This window comes from Zingiber officinale, chromosome 3B (assembly GCF_018446385.1).
Source record: "Zingiber officinale cultivar Zhangliang chromosome 3B, Zo_v1.1, whole genome shotgun sequence".
Lineage (NCBI taxonomy): Eukaryota > Viridiplantae > Streptophyta > Magnoliopsida > Zingiberales > Zingiberaceae > Zingiber > Zingiber officinale.
The window spans coordinates 72,411,889-72,422,892 of NC_055991.1; positions in this window are offsets into that span (position 1 = coordinate 72,411,889).

The following is an 11,004-nucleotide window of genomic DNA, read 5'->3' on the forward strand; positions in this document are numbered from 1 at the left end:
GGTCCCGTTTAGCGGTTTCGGGCGCAATCGTGGAACGGATCCCCTTGCGGGGCCAGGGGCAGCGCCCCTACCTGCGATCTAACCATTGCGAGGGTTCCTTTGCGATCCAACAGCGCCCAAACCCGCTGTCCCAAAACGATTTGGGCCGAGACATTGCCGTTTCGGAAAAATCTTCCCGGCGGGTTCGTTTTTAGCGATTTCGGGTGCAATCGAGGAGCAAATCCCCTTGCGGGGTTAGGGGCAGTACCCCTACCCACGATCTAACCATCGTTAGTTGCTCCTTTGCGATCTAATGGCACCCAAGCCCGCTGTCCCAAATGGATTTGGGGCAAAACGAAGCCGTTTTGGAAAAATCTTTCCGGTAGCCGAAGCCTACAAGTGCCGAGACACTTGTGCTTCGCTTCTACGGAAAAATTACCCATAAAAACTATAAAATCATAATTTTACAGAAAATTACAGAAACTTTAGTTTTCATAAAACCAAAAATTAAACTCGTACAAGCCTTGCACGTGGCTCTGATACCACTGTTGGATTTTTCGGGCCACGAAAACCGCTTTTCGCGTCGCGGAAACCCCGAATCACCCAAAAGCCGTAGATCCGTGCAAGAAAAACCGAATGAAATTACGAGTACGAGTTTAAAAATTTTAGATCTACTCCTAGATCTACATGTAAAAAATTTTACCCTTGAAGCATGCCCTCGCAAATCCCGCTCGTCCAACGGTACGCCGGATCTCGAGAGTGTCAACGTAGACACTCCTCTAATGATATCCACACGAAAAAGGAGTGTCTCTCACACTCAAAAGATGGAGAAGAGAGCCCCAAGTGTGCTAGCACTTTCTAGAGCTCTCGAATGGGATTGGAAAGGAAGAAAAGAAGAAAGGTATAAAAAGAAATCTTATACACTCACTAGTAGTAACCTTCCTTTGTGACCTTCACTCTTCCTTTGCTCTTGGATTCACTCAACCACCTTCTCCTCACCATAGAATTCACGGCAACAGCAGCCAAGAGAGGGAAGAAGCAAGGAAGAAGAAGATCTCATTACCACCCATCAATTACACACTAAATGAAAACCTTTCATCCTTTAGTGTGGCCGGCCACACACATAACTCCCTCATTTAATGTGACCGGCCACATTAAATGGAATGGGAGGTGTTGTAACCTCCATGAGGTGGCATGTGATATGGCAAGGATGAGTCATCCTTATGATGTGGCAATACATCAAGTCAAACTTGATGTTTCAACTTCTACTTGGTCAAGTCAAACTTGACCAATTGTCTTCCTTGTTGAGTTAAATCCAACATTTGATTCAAGTCAATTTCAATTTAATGAATATCAATTCATTAATATAATTTGACTCAATGAATCAAATTTGAATTAGACTCATTCAACAATTGAATCTAATTAAGTCTAACTCAATAAGTCTAATTTGAATCCAATCTTTGGTGCATCATATGAACCTAATCCAATTTGTTCATCATATGAACCTAATCTCCATCCACTTGTTCTTTGTGTGTGACCCAATAGGTTCTTGTAACGTTGGCAATGTTTTTTAACTCCTTTAGAAACATAAGCAATGAGCGGCATCTAGCAATACATCATTGCTACCCAAGTTACAAGAAATGTCGAGATCCAACATCATCTTGTGACTACTAATTGTGACTCCTCACAATAGGTGACATTATCCTTCTATCCTAAACATCTAGATTGATCAATATGAGGCATAGACCGTGTCATCCTCTAATCAATCTAAATCTTGAACTCTAAGTAGACTCACTCGATCAAATGAGCTCAACATCTAATGTTGACTCATTTGGGCATGGCCATGCACTTCGTGGTCTAACTCTATCAAGAATATTGATGTCGCTCTCTTCATATGGGAGGGATAGATCCCATCTACATCACTCACATCCCTCTGCATAATTTGTTACATACCCAGTAATCGCCTTTATAGTCCACCCTGTTACGGGTGACGTTTGACGAAACCAAAGTACATAACTCCTTATGTAGGGATCCATGGTGACTTCAGGTCCAAGGACTAATAGTCATACTAATAGCCATATGAGAAAGTATATGACACTCATATAACGATCCATGATACTTTGTCATGGCGGGTCATTCAGTATACATTCTCCAATGCATACCCATGTGTCAACTTGATATCTCCATATCCATGACTTGTGAGATCAAGTCATCGAGTTGACCTACATGCTAGTCTTATTGCATTAACATTGTCCCTAAATGTTAATACTCGACTAGGAATGATTTAGAGTAGTGTTCCCTATATCATCTCACTATCGATTCAACTAATCAATTGATATAGGTATGAACCTTCTACTCAAGGACGCTATTATACTTAGTCTATTTGGCACTAATACAAATAAGTATAATAACCAAACAAATGCCTTTATTAATATACAAGAATATGATACAATGAGTCCATAAAATCATCAAATGATTGGCTCTAGGGCTCTAACTAACAAACATCGCTACTGGAGAAAAGGTTTCATCATAGTCAATACCATGAATTTTCCTGAAACCTTTAGCTACCAAACGACACTTATAGGTATGCAAATGTCCATCCATGTCAGTCTTTCGCTTAAAGACCCACTCACACCCAATTGATTTGACGTCTTCAGGTGGATCAACCAAAGTCCATACTTGGTTGGTGTACATGGATTCCATCTCGGATCTCATGGCCTCTAGCCATTTCTCAGAATCTGGTCTCATCACAGCTTCCTGATAGGAGGTAGGCTCATTCTCAACGAGCATAACGTCATCATGGTTAGTCAAGAGAAATGAGTATCTCTCAGGCTGACGACGTACCCTGTCAGACCTACGAAGAGGTAGGTCTACTTGAACTGGTTGTTGCTCCTCAACTCCTTGAACAACAATCTCATCATCCACAACATCTTGTGGTTCCAGTTCAACTTCCATCAAGGCTTCAGTGCTATGGTCTATATCTTGAACTTCTTCAAGATCGAACGTACTCCCACTAGTTTTTCTAGAAACAAAGTCCTTTTCTAGAAATACCCCAGTCTTAACCACAAACACTTTGTGTTGACTGGGAATGTAGAAGTAATATCCCCTTGTTTCCTTGGGATATCCTATAAAATAGCACTTATCGGATTTGGATCCCAGTTTGTCCGAGACTTGACGTCGAACGTAAGCCTCACAACCCCAAATCCTCATAAAAGACATCTGGGCATCTTTCCCAATCCATATCTTATATGGTGTCTTTATCACAGCTTTGGATGGAACATGGTTAAGTGTGAAGGTTGCTGTGTCTAGAGCATATCCCCAAAAAGATATAGGAAGATCTGTGTGACTCATCATAGATCCTACCATATCGATTAGGCTACGATTGTTCCTTTCGGATATACCATTCACTGTGGTGTTCTAGGAGGAGTGAGTTGGGATAGAATCCCACACTCAGCTAGATAGTCACGAAACTCATGGCTAAGGTATTCACCACCTCGATCTGATCGAAGTGTTTTAATACTCTTGCCTAGCTGGTTTTGTACTTCATTCTTGAATTCTTTGAACTTTTCAAAGGATTGTGACTTATGTGTCATCAGATACACATAACCATATCTACTGAAGTCATCAGTAAATGTAATGAAGTACTTATAACCACCTCTGGCAGTGGCATTGAAAGAGCCACATACATCACTATGTATAAGTCCTAACAAGTCAGTTGCTCTTTCGCTGTGTCCACTAAAGGGAGTCTTGGTCATCTTGCCCAGTAGGCATGACTCGCATGTCTCATATGATTCAAAATCAAATGAGTCCAGCAAACCATCTTTATGGAGCTGGGATAAGCGATTCTCATTTATATGACCTAAGCGACAATGCCAGAGATAGATTCGGTTCATTTAATTTGACTTGAACCTTTTGGTACTTATGTTATAGATGGGGTTCTCTAAGTCTAGAATGTAGAGTCCGTTCATCAGAGGTGCAATACAATAGAACATATCTTTCAAATAAACGGAACAATATTTGTTCTTTATTATAAAAGACAAGCCTTTCTTGTCTAAACAAGAAATTGAAATGATGTTCTTTGTGAGAGTAGACACATAACAACATTCATCTAATTCTAGTACAAGCCCAGAAAGCAGAGATAGAAAGTAAGTTCCTACAGCAACAGCAGCAACCCGTGCTCCATTGCCTACTCGTAGGTCCACCTCGCCCTTCATCAATGTCCTGTTATTTCTCTGTTGGGTTTTTTGGGCCGCTTAAATCGCGTTTTCGCGTCGCGGAAACCCCAAATCACCCTAGCCAACGGATCTCGTGCGAAGAAAAGATTTCAAAACAAAATTATGAGTACGAGTTTCTACTTAGATCTACTCCTAGATCTACATGAAAAGAGTTATACCTTCGGTGTGTGCCCTTTGCGTATCCCGCTCGTTCAAAATGCCGGATCGCAAGAGTATCAAGATAGATACTCCTCTAGAAGTATCCACACGGACTCGTAGGTGGAGAAAAACACACAAAGAGGTGTGCTAGCACCTATGTGTGGTTCGGCCAAGTTGAGGAGGAAAGGGAGAGGGAGAAAGCTCCAAGAGGAAGAAGAAGGAATAATGCACTTGAATGAGGAAAATCAATACCATTCCCATTCAAAAGTGGCCGGCCACTTTCAAAGTGTAACTCCCAAAAATTGCATTAAGTGCAATTAATGTGAAGCTATTAAAGAAAATGGCTTTGTAACTTCCATGAGGTGGCACCTATGATGATGTGGAATAACATCATTGGTCCACATCAATGCCAACTCACCAATGAGGTGGCATAAAGTCAAGTCATACTTGACTTTTTATCTTCCTCTCAAGTCAAGTCAAACTTGACCAAATCTCTTCCATGGTTGATCTAATCTAACCATTTGATTCAAGCCAACTTAATATAATGAATCTAATTCGTTAAATTAAGTTGATTTAATGAGTCATAATCTAAATTAGACTCATTGAATAAATGAATCCACTTGAGTCCAACTCAAGTTAGCCCAATTAGGATTACTCTTAATCCAATTTGATTCATCAAATGAATTTAATCCTCTTGGTTCATCATATGAACCTAATCTCCATCTAATTGTCCTGTGTGTGTGACCCTATAGGTTCTTGTAAGCATAAGTAATGAGCGGTATCTAGCAACACATCATTACTACCCAAGTTACAAGAATGTTGAGATCCAACATCACCTTGTGACTACTAATTGTGACTCCTCACAATATATGACAAATGTTCTTTATATCCTAGACATCTAGATTGATCAATGTGAGGCATAGACCATGTCATCCTCTGACCAATCTAAATCTTGAACTCCAAGTAGACTCACTAAATCAAATGAGCTCAATATCTCATATTGACTCATTTGGGCATGGCCATGCACTTCGTGGTCTCACTTTATCAAGAATATCGATGTCGCTCCCGTCATATAGGAGGGATAGATCTCATCTACATCACTCACATCCCTCTGCATAATTTGTTATATACCCAGTAATCGCCTTAATAGTCCACCCAGTTACGGGTGACGTTTGACGAAACCAAAGTACATAACTCCTTATGTAGGGATCTATGGTGACTTCAGGTCTGAGGACTAGTAGTCATACTAATAGCCACATGAGAAAGTATATGACACTCATATAACGATCCATGATACTTTATCATGGCGGGTCATTCAGTATACATTCTCTAATGTATACCCATGTGTCAACTTGATATCTCTATATCCATGACTTGTGAGATCAAGTCATCGAGTTGACCTATATGCTAGTCTTATTACATTAACATTGTCCCTGAATGTTAATACTCGACTAGGAATGATTAAGAGTAGTGTTCCCTATATCATCTCACTATCGGTTCAACTAACCGATTGATATAGGTGAGAACCGTCTACTCAAGGATATTATTATACTTAGTTTATTTGGCACCAATACAAGTAAGTATAATAACCAAAATCCAAAGTCTTTATTTATATAGAATATGATACAATAAGTCCAAAATACAATCATCAAATGATTGGCTCTAGGGCTCTAGCTAACAATCTCCCACTAGCACTAGTGCCAATCAGTGTAGGCTCTAAGCCCCAATGACCTAGTGTGACCATCATGCTTCCTCTGTGCCAAAGCCTTGGTCAAGGGATCTGCGATGTTAGCCTCTGTAGGTACTCTGCAAATCTTCACATCTCCTCTCTCGATGATCTCTCGAATGAGATGGAAGAGCCGTAGTATGTGTTTAGTCCGCTGGTGTGAGCGAGGTTCCTTCGCCTGTGCTATAGCTCCATTGTTGTCACAATAGAGCTCAATGGGGTCAGCAATGCTAGGAACCACCCCAAGTTCAGTGATGAACTCATGGATCCAAATCGCCTCCCGCCTCGATGCAAGAATGTACTGCCTGTTGTAGAATCACCATCGTATCCGCTTGAACTCTTCCATGAAACACCACCATTAATGCAAAATCTAACCCATTGCGATCTATAGTCATCGTCGGTCTGGAAGCTAGCATCACTATAACCCTTTACAGCTAGCTCATCATCGCCTCCATATATCAATAAATATTCTTTAGATCTTCTTAAGTACTTAAGAATATTCTTGACCGCTATCCGGACTTTCACCGGATCGACGGTATCTCGTCGTCATGCTCAAAGCATACGAGACATCAGGTCGAGTACATAGCATGGCGTACATGATCGATGGCTGAGGCATAAGGGATCCGATCCATGCGGTCTCTCCTCTCTATAAGAGGGACCTTGAGTCTTGAAAGACTCACGCCATGTGACATCGACATAAATCCCTTGGAGTTTTGCATGGAAAACCATAGGAGTACCTTCAATCGCATGTACCGACTTAGGCCAGCAATCTCTTAGATCTATCTCTATAGATCCGTATCCCTAGAATGCGGATGCCTCACCTAAGTCCTTCATTGAGAAGCAACTCCCTAGTCAGGTCTTGATAGATAAGCATAGGGATGCCCTTCCCAATGAGTAGTATGTCATCCACATACAATATGAGGAAGACAACTATACCCTACAACCTTCTTGTAGACACAAGGCTCATCTTCGTTCTTGATGAAACCTTGATCAGATCATCGAATTGAAGATTCCGTTCGAGCTTGCTTTAGTCCATAAATGGACTATGCACTGTGATACCGCTAGTATCTTGTGGATCTACAAAACCTCGTGTTGTGTCATGTACACATCCTAGTATGTTTCCATTCAGAAACGTGGTTTTGACATCCATCTGCCATATCTCATAGTCATGGTAGGCTGCAATAGCAAGCATGATCAGAATGGACTTAAACATCGCTACTGGAGAAAATGTTTCATCATAGTCAATACCATGAATCTGCTTGAAACCTTAAACTACCAAGCAACCCTTATAGATAAGTCCATCCATGTCAATTTTTCTCTTATTACACCCAATGGGTTTTACCCCTTCAGGTGGATCAACCAAAGTTCATACTTGGTTGGTGTACATGGATTCCATTTCGGATCTCATGGCCTCTAGCCATTTCTCGGTCTCATCACAGCTTCCGATAGGTGGTAGGCTCATCCTCTATGAGCATAACGTCATCATGGTCGACAAGAGAAATGAGTATCTCAGCCGACGACGCATCTCATCGACTGCCAAGAGGTTTGTTGAATTGAATGTTGTGTTGTTCCTCAACTCGCTGTGCATCCACAATCCTGTGTTTGGTTTCCGGTTCCAATTTCCATTCATCTAACATCGGTGTTATTACATCTTGAACTTCCTGATCAGTAGTCATACTAATAGCCACATGAGAAAGTATATGACACTCATATAACAATCCATGATACTTTCTCATGGCGGGTCACTCAGTATACATTCTCTAATACATACCCATGTGTCAACTTGATATCTCTATATCCATGACTTGTGAGATCAAGTCATCGAGTTGACCTACATGCTAGTCTTTTTACATTAACATTGGCCTTGAATGATAATACTAGACTATGAATGATTAAGAGTAGTGTTCCCTATATCATTTCACTATCGATTCAACCAATCGATTGATATAGGTAAGAACCTTCTACTCAAGGACGTTATTATACTTAGTTTATTTGGCACCAATACAAGTAAGTATAATAAGTAAAAACCAAATGCCTTTGTTTATATAGAATATGATACAACAAGTCCAAAATACAATCATCAAATAATTGGCTCTAGGGCTCTAGCTAACACCCGATTAGCGATTTTCGGGCGCGATCGTGAGACAATGCCCCTTGCAAGGTTAGGGGTGTTAGTTAGAGCTCTAGAGCCAATCATTTGATGATTGTTGTATGAACTCATTGTATCATATTTCTATGTATATAAAGGCATTTATATTGGTAATTATACTTACTTGTATTGGTGCCAAATATCTAAGTATAATAGCGTCCTTGAGTAGAAGGTTCTTATCTATATCAATCGATTGGTTGAATCGATAGTGAGATGATATAGAGAACACTACTCTTAATCATTCTTGGTCAAATATTAACATTCAGGGATAATGTTAATGCGACGAGACTAGTATGTAGGTAAACTCGATAACTTGATCTCACAAGTCATGGATATAGAGATATCAAGTTGACACATGGGTATGCATTGGAGAATATATACTAAATGACCCGCCATGAGAAAGTATCATGGATCGTTATATGAGTGTTATATACTTTCTCATGTGGCTATTAGTATGACTTTTAGTCCTTGGACCTGAAGTCACAATGGTTCCCTACATAAGGAGTTGCATACTTTGGCTTCGTCAAACATCACCTGTAACTGGGTGGACTATAAAGGCGATTACTGGATATGTAACAAATTATGCGGAGGGATGTGAGTGATGTAGATGGGATCTATCCCTCCTATATAACGGAAGTGACATCGTTATTCTTGATACAGTGAGACCACTAAGTGCATGGTCATACCCAAATGAGTCAATATGAGATATTGAGCTCATTTGATTATAGTGAGTCTACTTGGAGTTCAAGATTTAGATTGATCAGAGGATGACACCGTCTATGCCTCAAATTGAACAATCTAGATGTCTAGCATAGAAGGACATTTGTCATATATTGTGAAGAGTCACAATTAGTAGTCACAAAGGTGATGTTAGATCTCAACATTCTTGTAACTTGGGTAGTAATGATGTGTTGCTAGATACCGCTCATTACTTATGCTTCTAAATGGGTTTAGGAGCATTGCCAACATTACAAGAACCTATTGGGTCACTCACAAAGGGCAATTAGATGGAGATTAGGTTCATTTAATGAACCAAGAGGATTAGGTTCATGTGATGAACCAAGTTGGATTAAGAGTAATCAAAATTAGACTAATTTAGTTGGACTCAATTTGATTCATGTGTTGAATGAGTCTAATTTAGATTATGACTCATTGAATCAATTTAATTCAATTAATATAGATTCATTAAATTAAGTTGGCTTGAATCAAATGGTTGGATTTAATCAACCATGGGAGGTAAGAGGTCATGTTTGACTTGACTTGAGAAGGAAGATTAAGAGTCATGTTTGACTTGACCTTGACTTGACCATATGCCTTCATTAGATGACTTGGCATGAGTGCCGGCCAATAATGATGTGCCACATCATCAAGACTACTTTATGGTATGCCACCTCATGAGGGAGACCAAGAGTTGTGACCCTTGGTATCCCATGGAGGTTACAAACCACCATGAAGTGGCCGGCCACTTAAAAGGTGAAATTAGTGCATTTGTGTGCTAATTCAAGGCAATTGATTTTCATCTTCTTCCTCCTCTCTTCTTGTTCTCCCTCTCCTCCACCTTGGTCGAAACCTCCTTGAGTGACAACACACTTAAGAGGTTTTTCTCCACCTAATTGTTCGTGTGGATACACATAGAGGGGTGTTCACTTGACACCCTTGAAATCCGGCATCTTCTTGGACGAGCGAGATAAGCGAAGGGCTTCGCATCAATGGTATAAATCTCTACCATGTAGATCTAGAGTAGATCTAGGTTAGAAAACATGTACACGAAATTTTTATCTTCGCACGATCCGGTGGCATGGGACTTCGGGGTTTCCGCAATGCAAAAAGTGGTTTTTGCGGCTCGAAAGTCCCAACAGTGGTATCAGAGCCACGTGCGAAGCGTGTACGTATTTTTATTTTGATTTTTATGAAAAACTACAGATCTATAAGTTTCTGTATATTTACTATTTTTATGTATTTTATGGGTATTTTTCTCGTAGAAGCGAAGCAACAAGTGTTTGGTCACTTGTAGGCTTCGACTACCGAGAAACACCTTCCGAAACGGCAAGGTCTCACCCAAAATATTTTGGGATAGTGGCTTAGGGCGCTGTAAGATCATTTTGGGACACTCGTGAGACTCATTTCACGAGAAGGGGTACTGCCCCTAACTCCGCAAGGGGTATTGTCCCGCGATCGCACCCAAAAATTGCTAAACGGGACCGCCGGGAAGTTGTAACTCATAAAATTGTAAAAATAGTATAAAAATTATAGAAATTTATGGAAATTATATAATTTAGAATTATTTATAATTTTTGTGATGGTCATGGCCAAATTACCCAATAAGATTGGACAAAATGTGTTGTAATTCATATCATGGCCTGCGCGCCATTTTGTGTGATGTGCGTGTTATATTTGCTATGCGATATGCGCATCGTGCCTTTCTCTATTTTAATATTCCTGTTGTAAAATAGTTTTAGACTCGAATGTAACTTGAGTTTCAAATTTGTAATGTACAAAATTGGAGCGGTGGAAGGTCCACTCGAGGAGGAGTTACGAGGAGGGTGCGAGCAACACATGGCGGTCAAAGGGAGGAGCTTGGAGAAGCTGTTGACCCTAGGTTGACCATCCGATCTTCTCATTGGCTTGAGAAGATCGTAGTAGGGTCAAGACTAATCACAATTTAATTAATTGCTTGTGTGTGTGTATGTGATGCATGCTAGAGTAGAGTAATTAATTAGTGCCTTAACGATTAGATTAGATCTAAATCGCGTATATGATGCACCACGATTAGATTA